Source organism: Microtus ochrogaster, unplaced genomic scaffold (assembly GCF_000317375.1).
Source record: "Microtus ochrogaster isolate Prairie Vole_2 unplaced genomic scaffold, MicOch1.0 UNK2, whole genome shotgun sequence".
In the NCBI taxonomy this organism is placed as follows: domain Eukaryota; kingdom Metazoa; phylum Chordata; class Mammalia; order Rodentia; family Cricetidae; genus Microtus; species Microtus ochrogaster.
In genome coordinates this window covers 18,799,808-18,818,773 of record NW_004949100.1, presented here as the reverse complement: position 1 = coordinate 18,818,773, position 18,966 = coordinate 18,799,808, and the positions used below count along the sequence as shown (strand labels likewise).

The following is an 18,966-nucleotide window of genomic DNA, read 5'->3' as shown; positions in this document are numbered from 1 at the left end:
CAGGCCAGAGTGCTTGGTTCTCCAGCTCTGGCTTCACGAGTGGTCTGATCTGAAGTCACGTCTTCACACATTTATCACAGTTTTCTCACCCATAAAGCGAATCCTACATAACCTGGTGCATAAATAGGGGTGAAATGAAACAATATGTAATGCAGATAATATATTATCTATAAATATATAATATAGATGTATATGAATACACTATAGATATGAAGAATCATTTCCTTATAATTCTTAAATCAGGTCATAGTGGGTTGTCTTGTTTTGTTTTGTTTTGTTTACCCTGAATCTCATCTGGGACAAATAGGAAATTAGAAATCAAACAAACTTTAGCAATGAAATTTTTATTTTCGCATTTTGTAGGATTTTTATATGTGTGAGTGTATGTGTGTGTGTATGTATCACACTCACACACACACACACACACATACCTGTGATCACATCTGTGCAGGTCCACACATGTGAGAGTGTTCCTGTGCATTCACAAAGAGGCCAGAGGAAAACCTCAGCTGTCATTCCTTAGATTCCATTCATCTTGTTTTCTGAGATGGTGTTTCTCTCTGGGCTGGAACTCACCAGCTATACTAAGCTGTCTGGCCAGTGAATCCCAAAGGTCATCTGTCTCCACTTCCCCCATGAACCACCTCACCCAGCTCTTTCTTTTCTAACTTGCCTTCTGTGGGATCACACACAGGTCCTAGGGGTGGGAAAGCAGCACTTTATTGGCTGAGCTATCCCTCCAGCCCTACAGTTCATGTTTTGGCTCCACATACATTTCATGTGGCTAGCAGTTTTCACTCAGATCTTATCTCAAGTCTGCTTTCAAAGTCTTACTGAGCTAATTTATGTTTCAAATGATAATCCTAAGTGGAAGGTTCGGCCATACACGTCAATTCAACAAAAAGAACTTCATTCTCTGCGCTGTGCCTTCTATGGTCCTCTCACTCACTGGGAGAGTAGCAACTGTCCATCAAGTCTAATGAGTCTTGCTGATAAAGCTGATATTTAGTAAACCCCCCCAAACAAATCAGTGGATTAAGATGTTTTTCTTATATAAGAGTCTACTTTGAGTCATCCTGGTCAGGCATCTCTTCTCAGAGCAGTGTGTCAAGTGACAGTTTATCCTTGGTCAAACTTTCGAGTTCATCTGAAAGGGTCTCAACTGCAGTCTTAGAGGAGAAGAAAGCATGCAAGACAGATTGACTACAAGGGAGTGCTGCAGCCGCATCATTCCTTCTGCCCATGTCCAACTGGAAAGAGCTTAGACCATGGTTAGTGACAACAAAGGCTCCAAAACATTGTCTCAGAAGGAAAGAAAAATTAATCTGAGTATAAATTTGTTTTACACCGCACGTAAATAGCGTGAAACATGCACCATTACCAATATTCTAGGAACACCCGTTTCCCAGTCACATGGGTTAAATGTATAGTTAATTCCATTTTTCAGACTCCTCACTACTGTTTTGAGGGTTATTTATGTCTGCATCCTAGGACTAAGGGTATACTAGGTAACAGAGCTCTTGCCTTGTATGGATGAGGCCCTGGATTTAACTCACCACTAGGGGTGTGGGATGGTGTCCTTGCTCAGAACAGCCACAAGGCTATTCACAGACCTGAAAATAGAAGATAATTTCCCTAATCTTCTGCACAGATAGGAGTTTCCAAGCCCATCCACCAACTAGAGCACAAACACAATACAGCAAAGACAACAAGGCATTATTGTCATCAGAGTTGATGTAAACATAACAACCCATCTACCTGTCCTCGTAAGGGCGAGCAAGTTCAAGTTTGTGAGAACTATTCCAAAGAAAGCATCCAGTGAATTACACAGTAGTTCAAAGGTAGAAATTTTGTTTTAGATTGTCTTTTCATTAATAAACTATAACAAAATATATCAGAAATCATCTGCAAGAATCTGCCCCCAAGGAAAAGAACAGCATGTCCACAGCTTGTCAAGATCAATAGCAATTTCTCTAAAGGGGAGCATAGGGCAAGAGCGGTAATATCATTAGCAGATCTGCTGAGCAGGGAAAGGGGAAACAGGCATGGATCTGGGTGTCTCTGCATCTTCAGTGGCTGTAGAAATGCTACAGTGAGCAGTTTTGGTTTGTTCATCAATTTTCTTTTCTGACCCATGATGTACAACGAGCCATTTTTCCTATTGTCCTGAGACTAACTTCACCTTGGGAGAACATAAATTGGGACAGTATGCAGTCCAGTTTCTGCCAGATCATAAACCCTGAGAGGAAAAAAAGGTGGAAGGAAAAACAAAAGGAAGGGAGGGAGGAAGGGAGAGGAAGGGCAAGAGGGAGGGAGGGGAAGAGAAGAAAGCAAGGACAAAGAGGAGGAAGGGATGGGCAGATTAAAAAGAAACACAGAAGGGAAGGAGGGATAGAAAAGGAATAAGGGAAGAAAGAGGGGTGGAGGGCAGAAGTGTGCAGGCAGCATAGCTCAGTGGTAAAAGCACTTGTGGCTAAGCCTGAAGACCCAGAGCTCACATGGTTGAAGGAAAGAACCAACCCCTTACAAGTTGTCCTTTTATTTTCACAGTATCATCTGAGTACACACATGTACACACACACACTAACTTCAACTAAATGAATGAGGGAGGGAGGCAGAAAGGGATACAGGGAGGAAGAACGAGATGTTAAAAGGCAAGAGAGAAAGGAGAGGAGGGGCAAGATTCATTCCATAGACACTAAGATGATAAGGAAACAGGAGTTGTGTGAGAGATAACATGGTAAATCCATAGCATCAGCAGCTACAAGAAAATGTTTAATAATACGCACATGCATCTGTAAATGCTAGCATGTGGGCTCTTCAAACACGAGTTTAAAAGGGGAGGTCAGAATGCAAAAGAGTCTCTCTCTCCCTCTTTCTCTCTCCTTCCTGTCTCTACAGAGCCCCATAGGTGCCACTGCCCACAACTCTGGTGTCACCCAACCTCTGTTCTCTAAGTCCCATAGAAAACCAAAGCTAATAGGGAAAACATCCAAGTCCTGTGTCCTTTCTCCTTGGACTTTCCCTGCCAGTATGATGGGGAGAGCAGACTGACATTTGTTCTAGATATTGAGTGTCTTTTGTGTGCCCACCATTGTACTGGGGCACCAATGATGGACAAGGTAGACACTTGGATTAGTGTTCTTTCTGTTGTTTATCTTGAGACTGGATAAGTTAAGAAGAAAAAAGTTTTTTCTTAGCTCACAGTTAACAATTAGAGTCCAAACTTCTTGGCCCTGAGTCTGGTAATGGCTCCCCTTCATCCACTGATCCATATCACATCATGATAGATAGAATAAAGGAGAGGGAGGAACAGAGGAGAACGTAAATGAACAACAACGGCAGAAGAGCAGAATCTGAACTTTATATAATAATTCACTCTCTTGGGGGCTGTGCTTCCCTCAAGACCAGCATGGACCTCTTCTTAGGACAGCATCACCAATGACAGAATTACCTGGCTTTAAATCCTGTCCATCCCATTGTCTGCCACATCATAGAAGTGGCATGTGAGTCCTTGGTGAGCACACACCAATCAGATACAAACTACAGCAAGACTACTCTATCTGTCTCTAGAAATACAAAATATTGGAAGCTTCCCCAAGTGCCAATGTCATACATGAGAATAGGCCATTCGTCCATACCTGATACATGTGAACTATGAAGATTACAAATATTTACAATATTTCTAATAATACAAAAATTAAATATAATTGTTATATTTATAATTACTATAAAAATTTTGTTAATTTTAATTGTATGATTTATAATTATTATTGTGCTTCTTTATATGAAAAACAACTAGTACATTCTCTGTCACAGTCACTTTTTTTTTTAAGACAGGGTCTCACTATGTAGGCCTGAATGACCTAGAACTTACTGTGTAGACCACACTAGCCTCAAACTCATATAAATCTACTTGCCTCTGCTTCCCAGGTACTGGGATTAAAGGCATAACCCAATATACCTGACCCTGTGACCAGTTCTTTATATTTTTTTTGAAGTTTAGAAAATATTCGTTTCTGTAATGTAAACTTATGACCTTTGACTAGTTTATTTAAAGGCATTTAAAAAGTGGATTGGGTTGAAACTTAGTGCAGAATAATTGACATTCTCATTGACAATTGCACTTGTAGTTCTATTTTAAAGTAAATGTTTAAATGGCATTTTTTTGATGATCCTTTAAAAAAAACTGTTTTCAGATTTGCCAAGAAAATCCAAGTATATAAGTCAACTATGTGTCACTATGGCAAAATGCCTGGGATAAACAAGAGAAAGAGAGGGTTAATTGGTTCATGGTTCATGACCAGGGAGCTGCAATCCCTGGTCATATGACCCTGTTACTTTGGGCATTTGTCCTATCACAACAGAAGCTATCTCTGTAAGAAGCCAAGAAGCTAAACAGAGAAGAGGCTGCATCACCTTCAAAGGCAAATTCCTGGTGATGTTACCCCTAGACTCCCAAAACCCAAGGTGAGGACTAAGCCTTTAACGCAATGGGTTCTCGAAGGACAGTCCAGACCCACACTACTATTGCTTTATGCCTTTGATGACTGTGTCTTGAAACTGGGTTCACGATTTGCATTTACACTGACTGGTGCACCTGCTCTCTGTTCCTCCAGCCCCCCAGGGCTGTGATTCACTTCACTAACTCCGGGGATGCTGTCTAACTAATCTCTGTAGAGCAGGTTCCTTCTCAGAATGTGACTTGGGTGTTTCTTCAGCCCTTGTGGACTGTGCGAATACATGCTGGGGATGTAGCAAGTCTCAGTTTCAGAATAAAGATGGATGCACAGAATAAAGATTTCTCTTAATATCTCCGTTATATTGCCTCCTCCTATAATTATATTGTAGACTTTAATTGCCTACAATAACATTACACTTCTTAGTGGGCTTACTACCAATTAAAAAATTAGATAATGCTGAACAGATTAATTTTCATTGAAAGTTGACCACTTTGTGTTTGTGTAGACAAGAAATTCTCTTTTAAGATTCACAGGCATAGAGTTTTGCAAGTACTTTTTTACTCCTTTGACACTTACCACACTCAGCACATAAGGTCTGATCAATTCATCTTAGTCTAAGCTGGATATAAATAATGTGGCCTCTTTAAGGATAAAATGAAGGTGTGTTTATTATGATATTTTTGCATTAATTGTGTTTGGTGACTTTGATGGTCTGGCACAGGAAACACATTTCTTGCTGTCCTTTGGCTAAGCACACTTCCAGATTCATCAAAGAAACTCCAGCGACTGAGAATCCCATTGCTGCATGGGTCACTCTGGGCCCTTCCTGCTGTCTCTGCTCTGAGCGCATTAGTGTTAAATAACTCAAGTTCATCCTTGTGCAGGAGCAATGTGATTGCCCTTCCTCGGAAAGCTGGGTTTAGATTTTTTTCCTCTCCTGTGGACCTCATCATTTCCATGAGAACTGAAGACAGAGACTAAGGAAAATTAATGAAACAAAGTCGAGAGAAGTCACAGAGGCAAAAGGAGGATGTAAGAAACCCGTGCTTATGTGTTTATCACAGCAGAGAGAAAGACCACATTTAGTAAAGGGTAGAAATCCCATGAAAGTGACCATGACCCACTAAAGCTCGTGATGGTAGTCACAGCGTAGCATGTCTGATGTCATTCATAGAATGTAAGCTGTAATACATTTGGGAGTTCCATGTTTATCTCCATGCAGCGAGCTGTACCCCTGCTCTTGTTGATGTGCTTTGGTAGATGCCTTAGGTCCGAACCCTTGGTCCACTCTCTTCTTAGAGGCATCCTCTTGTTGTTGTAGGAAGGCCTGCACCCAGTATCCACCAGATCACCCCTTGGGACACTTTGCCCAGCACTATGTGTAAGTAAAATGAGATGAACTATAATGAATCAACTATATAAACTCTTCACTTCTTCTCCCTCCCCTTTCCCCCACCCCTCACTGCACTGAAAACGTCTCCAAGAATAAAGCCAATCACCTCTATGGCTATAGAATGCTGACTTAAAACCGATGGCTGGCTTTATTCAAAGGAATGGTTTGACTGAAGTACAGAATTCATTTCCTGTCATAGGAAGCTGTTTTCTAGCACACAGCAAGCAGCAATTTTGGGGGGGGGGGGTGTAGGTGGAGGCATGCTTATTCATTTTCTGGCTTCCCAGACCCAATATAATCACATAGAAACCATACCAATTGCAACACTGCTGGGCCAAGTAGCTCATGCATATTTCTAACTAACTCTTACATCTTAAATTAGCCTATTCCTATTATTTTGTATTTTACCATGAGGCTCTGTAAGGTTCTGGCTGGCAGCTTTTGTCTTTCTACTTCAGTAGATACATGGCATCTCCCTGGCTCCACCGTCTTTTCTCCTCTATCTCTGTTTGGAATTCCCGCCTTGTTCTACTCTGCCCTTAAGTAGGGCAAATTAGCTTTATTCATTAACCAGTAGAAGCAACACATCTACAGAAGGACTTTCCACACCAGGGAGTGGTCTTCCTTTTGTCCTTGTGGGCCAGTGGGAAGCTGTGTTCTCAGGTCCCAAGAATGCAACAAGGTATTCATCCAGCTCCTCAGCTGTCTGCCTAGCACACACCTCCGGCTTGGGAAGTCTGATTCCTAACCTCACATGCTTCTCTTTCTGTCTGTTGACACTTCTGGGTCTTTTCCAGTTCAGGCTGCATTTGTCACTTTATACAAGGTGACAAGACACCTGACAGAAGCAACCTGAGGGTGAAGGATTGTTTCGGCTCGTCATTTGAGTCTTTCATGGTTAGGAAGGTATGACAGAGTTCATGATGGCATGGGCGTCTGGTTTGTCCCTCCAGCCTGATCTCACCAGAACAACTGCAGTGATTCTTGTGAAACACATGCCACCACGTGCCACTCAGACACTCCTGATCAAAGCACTATAATGGCTTTCCTGTTCTCTTCCCATGTGGGATTTCCAGCCCTTGCAGGGGCCTGGTACCTCTCTGACTGTTTCCTTCTACTTGTCCACCCTCAGTACCTATAATCATCCCCTGGCTTCTGCTTTGCCCATGCTGACTTGTTCACTGTGTATCTACTGTGCAACTTTTCTTGGGGAGACATGAACACATGCCTTTTCACCCCCGCTAGAGCACTGATGACAGACTAAAGAAATGACCCTACCCAAGTCGGGCTTGGTGAATCAATGAATGAATTTACTGCAGTTACTTCATCAAAATATTGCACCCCAGCAAGCATGACAACTTACAAAACTGTGTCCCCGGAGGTCCCTGCAGAGCTGGCGAGGCAGCTCAGCCATGGGACTCTGTTCTGTACTCTTTCACTGCTTATCAGACCTGAGAGAGGGATCTTGGGAATCTTGGAAGTTTCTGAGCTTTGTAAGGTTGGTGAACTTCCTGAGTCTTATGAGTTTACCTCCTCCTTCCTCTCTTCATGGAAGGAATGTCCCATTTCTTAGAAAACAGCTACCCAGTAGTCACATGCCCACCCATAGTGGAGGGGAGAGAAGGCTCTCTCTGTGCTTGCCTTCATAATAGGGTACTTTGAGTCTTCTGCAACTGTATCAGCCTATCAGAGAGTTCAAAAGTGAAAGCCCGCCTCTACAAAGCCATCCATGCCCCTCCTTTTCCTGTGTTCCTAGCACATAGGATCATGACTGGCACACATATGATTATATGATAAAGGAGTAAGTAGTGCGATGTGGGCCTGTCCCTCTGCACTGCATCAAACCGTTCCATGCTGCACAGCCTCGGGGCAGCTTGTGGCTCTATGAAGTACCAAAGGGCAATTAATACTTGGCCGACCCCATTTTACTCATTACATGAGGAAGGACTTGCTCTAAGCTTAGAAAGTACTGAAGATAAAACTAGCACTCTACACAAAATGGCATGGCTAAATGGAAACTTGTCCACCCTATAGAAATACCAGATGGTCGGGGAAGGTATGCATGTGTTTATGTGTTTCTGGGGATGGGGGTCCAGGACCTCACACATGGCTAAGGAAGTTCTCTGCAACTGAGCTGAATACTCAGCCCCTAAAAGTTTTGTTACTATTTGATTTGTGTGTATGTGCATGTGTGTGAGATTACCCATGAAGACCAAAAAGGTGTTGGTTTCCCCTGGAGTTAGGGTTATAGGTAAATGTATGAGATCCAAACTCCAGTCCTCTGGAAGAGCAGCAAGCATTCTTGGTCACTGAACTATTTCTCCACCTCCTGGTTCACGTGTTGAGAAGTACATTTGGCGGCGTTTTCATTGAAGGCTGTTAGAAACTGTTAGAGAGTGGAGCTAGTGTAAAGAAAGACGGAACCTTAGGAAGCAGACATATTTCAAAGAGATGATGAGGGGTCAAGCCATTGAAGGAAGCACAGAAGAGAAGACCTGGTGTGTTAAAAGGCAGAATGATGAAATGTCAAAGGAAGAAGAGTGCTGAATGACAAGCCATCTCAAAGACCGAAGCAAAGCATAGAAGACCTTCCCGAAGGCCATTGGTCCTGGAACTTAAGAGGTCAATGGTAGTTCCAAAGTACTGTGAGTACAGACATCAAGTCCTGGTGCAGTGGGATTGATTGTGGAAGGGGCAGCTGGGGCAGGCAGTGTGATATGAGTACGAGCCAGGGACAAGACTGAGGTGCGTTGGTGCCATAAAGAAGTGAGAGACCTACAAGACTGAGAATGAGTGACCGATGGATGCTCCTCCATAAATGGAACATCTGTATCATCCCTTCCGAGTCTTCAGAAACATCAATGTCTATAAAGGAGCCAGAGGAAGGGGGACTGATGTGAAATGATGCCTCCAGGGCATGGCATGGCAAATATACTCTTGAGTTTACTTTAGCTGTAACCAACATTCAATCATGGAGGCAGAAAATTCATGAGACCTTTCCCATTCTTGTGGATTCATAGGCACTTAATTGTTTCTGGGGAAGGGACTCACAAGGCCCCAACTCATCCGAGGTTCTATAGGCAGTTTGTGGCTTTTAGGAGGGGGAGAGAGATTTTCTTCTGTAGTATAGACTCCTTTGAGTAACCCCCTCACTCATGCAGCTGTAAGGAATTTGAATGAAACTCAATGAGTCACCAAAAGAGAAGAAAGAAGGATGAACAAGAGGAAGAGGAGGAGGAGAAGGAAAAGGAAGAAATAGAGACCTCACTTACGATGAGTAGGATGGAGTTTTCATTCCTCTTTCTCCCCAGAGACCAGGCACCTCCTCACGCCACCACTTGGGAATCAACTCCTTCTGTATTTTTTTTTATTTTTATTGAACTCTACGTTTTTCTCTGCCACTCCTTCCATTCTTACACCACTCCACCTCAAGGCATCCTTGCCTGTTGCAAGAAGCCGCTTGTTCATTCCGGCCACCCAGAACTGAAATAATCACACAAAAACTGTATTAATTAAATCACTACTTGGTCCATTAGCTCTAGCTTCTTTTTGACTAACTCTTGCATCTTAATTTAACCCATTTCTTTTAATCAGTATATCACCACAAGGTCATAGCCTACCAACAAAGTTCCAGCACGTCTATCTCTGGCAGCGGTGGCTCCACGGCTTCCCCTGACTTCACCTTCTTCCTCCCAGCATTCAGTTTCATCTTCCCCCGCCTACCTAAGTTGTACCGCATCAACAGGCCAAGGCAGTTTCTTTATTCATTAATCACACCACACAGAGGGGGCTCCCACATCACTTGCCTCTGTTGTCACTCTGGATAACATAGCTCCAGTGACATCAGGAGAAGAGATTGCACCTTGACCGACTTTCTGCTTTTTCTGCCTTGTCAGTTTTTTCTGTGACAGTGCAGACTAGTCTGTCCTCGTGTGAAGATGTCATCCTGTACAGCATCAAACTTTAACAGCTTCACACAACCCTGACGTCTGGAGAAAAAGGGTTCTGTAAATGCTGTAACGTCTTCCCTCCCTTACAGCTCTCAGGAAACCTATGAGTTAGGAGTCACAGAGCCAAATGAGAGTGTGTGGGAAGCCTTAAAGTCAAACAGGTGTCAATAGCTCACAGACTTAACCCATCATGAGCCCTGGGACTTAGGAAAACTGCTTTTCAAATCAGTCTTATTAAGGTATAAGTTTAATTTCTTCTTCACACCAGGTAGACTTTTTTGTTTTTTCAATTGTTTTTCTCTCCTATATTAGTAGTACTTACAGTAATGGAGGATTGCTAGAAGTCTGAAGAATTTGTCAGCTGAGCTGGCAATGTGAGAAAGAAGATTGGATTGGGGACATAGCTGTGGTGATGCTGGGGGATGGCTATGGTGATGCTGGGGGATGGCTGCAGTGATGCTGGGGACATAGCTGCGGTGATGCTGGGGGATGACTGTGGTGATGCTGGGGGATAGCTGTGGTGATGCTGGGGGATGGCTGTGGTGATGCTGGGGGATGGCTATGGTGATGCTGGGGGATGGTTATGGTGATGCTGGGGGATGGTTATGGTGATGCTGGGGGATGGTTATGGTGATGCTGGGGGATGGCTGTGGTGATGCTGGGGGATGGCTGTGGTGATGCTGGGGGATGGCTGTGGTGATGCTGGAGAGATGGATGCAGTTAGGAAATTTTCATCTTGTATGATGAGGAACTGAGTTTTTAAAGTCTCAGCACTGGGGCAACAGAAGTGATAGGATCTATGGTGCTTGCTAGCCTAGCCTGCTTGAGCTAGAGGCCAGTAAGACAAAGAGACCTTGCCTCAAAAAGAAAAGTTAACAGTTTCTGGGGAATGACACCTAAGCTTGTCCTCTGGCCTCCACACACATGCAGACATAGATACACATGCATGAAGACTTACATATATGCATTCCTATTCATGTCCACATGTGTGCATGAGTGTGCACACATACACACAAATAAGTAAATAAAATATGAGTATGGCCATTGTTCTCAGCCTTCTTCTTTATAACATTGCATGGTCACGATACAGTTGGGTGTGTAGTGAAGTGGTAACAGGTTTCCACAGAGCCAGGTCACTGTTACTTTCTTGTTCCTAACTAGAAACTAGGATTGTTCCTAACCCTCAGGAGAAGGGAAGATGCCCTCTTTATCAATACAGTTCTCATCTTAGCTGCTACAGTGCCAGGATCCCATGATATGCTCAATCTCTGTTGATTGCCCACCATATTAGTCAGAGAAAATGAGCACTAGTTGGTTCCTAGCAGTCTACTTTGATTCTCAACTTGCATAGGAGTCACTTGGGGTAAGTCTGCCTCCATGTTTGTATAATGAGATCAGGCATAATGTATATTCTTCACTAACTTCAAGACACACTGAAACACTGATTCATGGACAACAGTTTGAGTGGTGGGGTCTGGTGGAGTTTGCCTGTCCCTGTGAGTTGACTGTGGAGACCTAGAATCACAAAATAATCATAAGTTATCTTCCTGTAGTGTCAAATATGGATAGGGGTCAACTATTTGGCAAGGATTTTAGCAAATATATTAACATATAGCAATATAAAACCCAATTAAAAATAACAGAAAAATGTTATCTCCACTGCTTATACTGGCTTTTTGGAACCTATTCTCTTTGGATAAATACCTAGCTCAGCCTAGATATAGTAGGAAGGGCCTTGCACCCTCCCCAAAGCAGTGTGCTTTATCCTCTCTGAGGAGCGGATGGGGGTGGTGTTGGGGAGGTATGTGGAGGGAATGGAAGGAGGGGAAGGAACTGGGATTAGTATGTAAGATGAAAAAAAAAAGATTGTTTTCTTTTTTAAAAAAAATAAATAAAATAAAAAACTAAGTCTGAAAAATAAAGGAAAGGTTTCATAAGCCCTAAGCTGGTAGGCTAATGAAGGAGAGAAAGCCAGGGATGTCTAAAATGCTAGTTAGCCTAATAGTAAAATAGTAAAAATAACAACTAATATTCATTGGGTTCTTGTTTTAAGTCAGACATATTGCAAAATAAAATATACTAAATAATCACAGAAGTCTTCAGATCATGCACCCATGGGTTCCACTTTGGGTCTAAGGACAATGAGGCTTACAGCATTTGTTATCTCCTAAAGAACATACACACCTAATGACACCAGAGTCCCTGCCACCACTGTGATATTTAACACCTCTGAAGTGGGTTCAGCCAATGTTGTCAACACATCTCCACCCTTCTCTGGGACTCAGTTACAGTAAGAAGCCAAGATAAGCGCAATGGTACAATTTGGGTTTTGTTTTTTTTGTTTTGTTTTGTTTTGTTTTTTTGGTTTTTTTTTTGTTGTTGTTCGAGACAGGGTTTCTCTGTAGCTTTGGTGCCTGTCCTGGAACTAGCTCTTGTAGACCAGGCTGGCCTCGAACTCCCAGAGATCCGACTGCCTCTGCCTTTGCATTGGTACAATTTAGAAGCACTTGGCATTTCCAAAGACAGCCTTGTCAGTAAGAGAAATATACCTGGTATGACTAGTATTTAATCCTTATTTCCTTCATGATAAAAAAAAAAAGCTGATTCACTTGTTTCTGAGCAATAACTGGACCATAGCTTTAAGCCCCCATTTTTTTTTTTTCACTTGTATGTATTTTTCCTGTCACGCAGCTATTAGCATTGATGGGAAAAGCATCTGCGGTGAACTTCTGGAAAGGACACTGCTGGGTGGACAGTAAATGACTTCCATCCCTTGCGCAAACAGAATTTGAAGTGGTAGCATCAGGAGACACATAAAGAATGAATTCTTTCTGTGCATTCCAACTCTGTCTCCTAAGAATAGATACGTCTTTTGTGGCAACCCCAGCACTAAGAAAGCCAGGCAGGAGGATTCAAGGGCCTGGCTGGCCCGTAAGTCTAGCCAGCTGGTGACCTCTAGCTTCAGTGAGAGATGCAGTCTCAAAATAAATAAATTAATTAAATAAAATAAACAAGGTGGAGAAGCAATCGAGGAAGACATACAGCATTAACTTCTAGCCTCCACACATGCACACATCCACACGCTCATGAATGATGTGCACATGCACGCTCTCCCGTCTTGGGAGAGAGTTTTGCTGTTAAGCAAGATCTCTGCAAATTGATTTCCTTTTCTCGGTGGAGATAACAAAAGCCTGGTTCACTCTGAAGTTTAAGCACAGACTGGATTCTTAAAGATCAGTCCTTCACTACTCAACTCTAGTCGGAGAGCCAAAGGGTTTAAGAAGTCTCATGATGCAGGCTTGCTAAGAGGATGTTCACCTTGTCAAGCCAAACAGAGCTGCAGTCATGGAAGTCCAGAAACAGGACACCCACCTGCGCTTTGAAACTACCTATTGGAGACCCTGGGAACCACGCTGTCAGGGTAGCACTTGTATAATTTCAAGGGAATTCTGTGGAAGCAGCTGTTGATACAGCAGTCTAGAGACTATCATCTTGTCTCCCTGAGACTTGCAGGAATTGGCAAGCAGTCCAATTCACCTTTCACGTTCTGGTTCCCTGGGGATTTATGGCCTTAGAGCGCCTTAGAGAGCAGCAGAGATTCTGGTAATAGGAGAGCAGCAGCGTCCTACCTCTCCAGGAATGTTCGTTTTTCCTTGGTGATGACAGCTTTATGGTTTTATTGTGAAAATTCACAGAAGGTGCCATTACAAAATCGACAGCCTCTTGAGATATTTCCAAGGCCAGCAGCACTGAAGAGAGGAAGCATGTTATGAACTAGATGCTGAATGAAGCTTAGACGTGAGGAACGAGATGTCATTACAATGTGGGGAAATTGACTTCTTCCTTATGACGAGCAGTCACTATCCTTGAATGTCATTCACTTCGTCAGATAATGGACCGTAATATGGAAGTTGCTTTTTCTGTGTTGAACAAATAATACCTGTGCTGTGCATTTTCTGGTTCACACTTCCTTCTGGGAAATCCTCTAAGGTAGGGACTTTTGAGCTGTCTTGTCCCGCTCGGCATGCATGGAGGTGGTCCCACCTGTTTCTCACCGCCACGCTTGTTTGTCTACATCTAGATTAGAGCTGCCTTTAGTTTTTGAGAGAGTTCATCTAGCATTTGAGTTTCAAAGGGAAGCAAATGATCGTGAAGTATCTTGACCGACTCACTCTGTAGTCATTTGGCGCATGGAGAAGGGGCAAGAGCATCTTCAAATCCTGCAGTTCAGCTTGATCCAGACGCAATACCGTCCCTCTAGTTGGTGCTAAGGACAACAGCCACAGATAAACGGTAGATAAAGGGTAATTCTTCAAATTCTTTCTTCGCCTCTTGCATTAGTTCTTTTTTCTGTCTTATTTCGTACACACATATTTTCCCTTAATTCTCTTTTTGGCTGGGACTTGCAAGCTCATCTCCATCAAATATTCTTTTTATGATGTCCTCACATTGCCCTTAATACTAGGTAGTTCTTGCTAAGTCCTCTCCAAAGTCATTAACTCTTCTATATCTCTTACTCTTCCACAATTCCAAAGACTTCTGTCTATTTCCTTAATGTTCATTATTATTTCCTCTTTAGATCTGAAATAAGTGGTAATGCTAATAATGAATAATCGTTACCTGGATGGAGAGATGGCTCAGTTGATGCAATGCTTACCATGCAAGCATGAGGACCAGAGTTCAGTCATTAACTGGATGTGACGCCACACTAATACCAGCAAAGAAGAGGTAGAGACAACTGGACCCCTTTAGCTTACAGGCCATCCAGCCTAGCTTCAGAGTCCCAGGTCTCAGTGAGTTAGGTGAAAGGCTTCTGAGGGACAACAGCTGAGGTTGTTTTCTTTTTTTTTCTTTTTTTTTTTGTTTACATATTTATTTATTTATTATGTATACAATATTCTGTCTTTATGCCTGAAGGCCAGAAGAGGGCGCCAGACCTCTTTACAGATGGTTGTAAGCCACCATGTGGTTGCTGGGAATTGAACTCAGGACCTTTGGAAGAGCAGGTAATGCTCTTAACCACTGAGCCATCTCTCCAGCCCCTGAGGTTGTTTTCTGATCTCTACAATTGGATGCACACACACGCACGTACACACACACACACACACACACACACACACACACATGCACACACACGCGCACACACACCCGAGTAAGAACTACTCTACATGGAAGTCTCTTGTGTTTCATAACATGCTGGGTTCCTCATTCCCAACTTGCAAACAAGAGGACCATGAGACACCTTCCAGTAAATGCAGAGGTCCACACAGTGAGTAGCTAGCAGAGCTACTCATCCAACTCAGCTCATCTGACCCCTAGTGTGGAAAAGCATGGCTTGCCTAATTGAGAACCATGACTCCTAATTCGAGCAAGGTTTAAGTATTACACCATTCTCCCATACACTGATTTAACAGCTGAGCAGACAAACCCCTTATACTGCTGACCCATCAGTAAGGAACTTTGTGCACTTTTCTGAAGAAGCTCATAAGCAGGTGTTATAATACATGGAGAATGAGAAACAGAGGATGGCACTATCGGATGGCCTATCGCGTGAGCTCCCTAAATCTGCCTGTCCTCTGATCCCCATAATGCCTGGGTAAGAGTCATGCATACCCTGCTTTTTACATGTGTTCTGGGGATTTGAACATAGGTCCTCATGTTTGCACAAGTGTTTCTGCCCCTTGAGCAGCTCCTCATCCCCTTCCTCCATGTTTTTAAAGCCTCTGCTTGAGCAGAAGTCAGGACTTGTGATGGGAAGAAGGAAACGGGGTGTGCATGTGTGCGTGTGTATATGTGTGGTCTCTTAATTGCATTTTCTGGATAATAGGAATAGAAATGCCATCTGTCTCATCATATTCTTGTAATGACTAAATGAACTTGGGTTCTTTAAGATGCTTCACGGAGTGTAAAACACTCTCCAAGGAAGATTATAATTAGCATCATCATTCTTATTATTATTAACTGTGCAAACTTCAAAGCACTTGATTTCCCTTATTGGTTAATTCTGAAGAGGTTTGCCTCTCTTCTGCTGCTTCCTAGAATCCTAATAATTGCTATTTTGCTATCCCAGTTTTAAAGTGGGGGGGAGGGAGCTAGAAGATCTCTCTGGGAGTAGAGTCTGTGTTTTAAAAGCTTTTGATTCCCCAAGTTTCAAGGTAACCCAGGCTTCTCAGATACCTTTGCCACAGCCTCACATAAACTCCCACAGGCTCCTGTCTGCAGAGCTCTGAGAGAGATGCTAAGATGTTGCGCTAAGCCCCTAGCTGGCCTAACATGGACTAGTGACCTTTGCCAAACTTCAAGCCACTGGGAAAGTCTTCATTCCGAACATCTGCTGTTCTCATGAGGCTCTCCTACCTTCCAATGCTCTGGCTTCTTTCACTTGTAAAATCACTTGTGCATCGAGGTGTTAAGCAGAACAGCCTACCGTGGGCTGGCATCACAGAGTGTGCGCCTCTGTGACCATGCAGAGATTACAGTGGCTGCCTGGGTGCGTGGGCAGCAGATGGGTGTGCCTACCAGGAGAACAGGATTGCCTGCAGGGGTTAAACGAAGAGAGGTAGGTAGGTTAGTCAACCTGCTGCTTTGGACAGCAGGAATGATGGCTCTCTGCAGGCCTGCGAGTCATGTGGCTGAGGTTGTGCCCAGCACCTAGCCACAGCCACAGGGCTTCCTCTAGAAAAGGGCACAATACTATGGCCACTTTTAAATACAAACTGGTTAGGGCTGGGGCTGGAGCTCAGTTGGTAGGATGCCTACTTATCATGCATGAAACCCTGCATGGTTCCCCAGTAGCTAATAAATTAGGCATGGTTATAATCCCGGAAACTAGGAAATGGGGGCAGGAGGATCAGAAACTCAGGGTCTTCCTTGGCTACACAGGGACTCAGAGGCCAGTCTAGACTAGAAAATTGCTTACGCACACACGCGCGCAAGCACACACACACAAAGCTTTTGGCAATATTGGTGCCTTCTATTATCTTTAAAGACATAAAAATAATAAACTATTCATGAAAAAAAACAAAGAAAGCACACATTCTGTTTTGAGTGTAACATCTGCCAAGGCCGCAAAGCTGTTTCCTGGCCTGAGAACATTCCAAAGGACTGTTGGGTTCCTTATATGTTTAAATGGTGATAATGATGAAAATCCCCATTTATATAATTTTTTCTCCATTGTGTGTGTGTGTGTCTATCTGTGTGCTGTATGTATGTGTCACACATACACCAAAGTGCATGTTTAGAGGTCAGAGAACAATCTCTGGTATCAGCCCTTGCTTTCCACCTCCTTTGGAACATGGTCTCTTCATTTTTGCTGCCGTGAACAGCCCACAAACTGGCCTTCTGGCTTCTGGGTATTCTTCCCCCTCTGACTTCCATCTCCCTGGAAGAGCACTGGAGCGCTGGAAATACAGGACATGCTACTGTGGGGGGCTCTTTCCTCGGCTTGCAGGGATTCAAGCTGAGGTTCTTATGCGTGCACAGCAAATGCCTTACCTGCTGAGACTTCTCCCTGACCCTTACGTAATATTTCCCTATTTGAGGTCACAGTTGGGTGTTTGTACCCAAGGCAAAAGACAGGATTTGATTATAGATTACCAATGTTAGTCATTCACACAGTGAGTTCTCTGTGGCAGGATACAAGCATTTTACTGGACTGGAAGATGGCAGGATCTTCTCATCTTTAAGACAGCAATTCCTCCTCATCTCCTTAGAAAAAAAGAAAGTAGCTGGAGCTCCTTAAGATGTTCTTGTAAATAATTACTCTCTGGCCTCTTTATTAGTGGGTTTTAGTTTTTAATAGGTTTATAGCAAGAATAATGTTTATAGATTCACACAACTTTAGAAAAAGGACACCCTGTTTAAAAGCAGCGCAGCATTTTACAGCATTATTTTGGCAATGAATGCCTTCTAATCCGCCCTCTCTGGAGTGTGGGCATTACGCCCTTAAATAGGAATGCTGCAGGGGACAAGAAGGGGAGCTGCTTCTGTGAGGAGAGGAGCCTTGGAGAAGTGAATGGAAAAAATTGCCTCTGTTTACCATGAATGAGTCTGGAATTTCAGCAGTATTCTCGGGCCAGATAAAGAGCGGCTCTTCGGCTTCCAATCAGCTGCATTCGGATGCTGAAGTGAAATGTTTCCTGTCCTTCCTTACTTTGTCTCTGATCTTTAAGTATTCTGTTGGGTTTCAACTCATAGGTTCCATCTAATAAAAATGTAACTTATGCCTTTTGGTCCATGTATGAGAGAAGTACATGCAATCCATTATTTTGCTACACACACACACACACACACACACACACACACACACACACACACACCAGAAGGCTGAAATGAATGAGGATCTTAAAAGCAATGGCTATGCCCTGCCTAAGATGATTTTGCTATTTTTTTTCAAGAATTTTCCATGAATGTACATGATATTTTTAAATGAAGTTTCTCTAAGACATGCCAGAATCCCTTTGCATTATTTAGCATCCATTATTCACTTTTTTTCCATTTTAAGAAATTATTTTGACCCACATCTGATGAGCCCCAAAGTCCACTTGGGACCAGGCTCTGAAGATGCATCTGCTCTGTTCAAGAAAGACAACTACTGGGGCTGGAGAGATGGCTCAGTGGTTAAGAGCACTGCCTGTTCTTCCAAAGGTCCTGAGTTCAATTCCCAGCAACCGCATGGGGGCTCACAACCATCTGTAATGAGATCTGGCGCCCTCTTCTGGCCTGTAGGCATACAGACAGAACATTGTATAAGAAAGAAAGAAAGAAAGAAAGAAAGAAAGAAAGAAAGAAAGAAAGAAAGAAAGACAACTATTATGTGCTGGAGAGGGGCTCAGTGGTGAGACATTAGCAATAGGAGACCTGAGTTTGAATCTCAAGTCATGATACAAAGCAGGGCATGGGAGAGAATGTCTGTAATTTCAGAGCAGCAAGCAACAAAAGAAAGACCTTGTTTCATGTAAGGTAGAAAGTAAGGATCAACGTGCAAGTTGTCCTATGACCTCCACACCAACACTCACTGAACATGCATTCAAACACACACACATGCACACACGCAAGCATGTGCGTGTGCACACACACACACGGAAGGGAGGGATGGAGGAAGGAAGAAATGGAGGGAAGGAGGGAAGAAAAGGAGGGAGGGAGAAAAGGAGGGAGAGAG

At 43.2% G+C, this 18,966-nt stretch overlaps 1 protein-coding gene across 3 annotated transcripts in view; it reads left to right on the top strand.

Annotated features, from left to right (window-relative positions):
• Positions 1-18,966, top strand: part of Chrm3 (cholinergic receptor muscarinic 3) — a 457,937-nt gene that overhangs the window by 345,815 nt on the left and 93,156 nt on the right. Inside the window, exon 3 of one of the 3 annotated variants that reach the window (XM_026788378.1) lies at positions 5,785-5,844. The exons of the other annotated variants lie outside the window; for them this stretch is intronic. The gene's annotated coding sequence lies outside the window, so the exon portion shown is untranslated. The remainder of the gene's footprint in view (positions 1-5,784; positions 5,845-18,966) is intronic. 3 annotated transcript variants of the gene reach the window in all.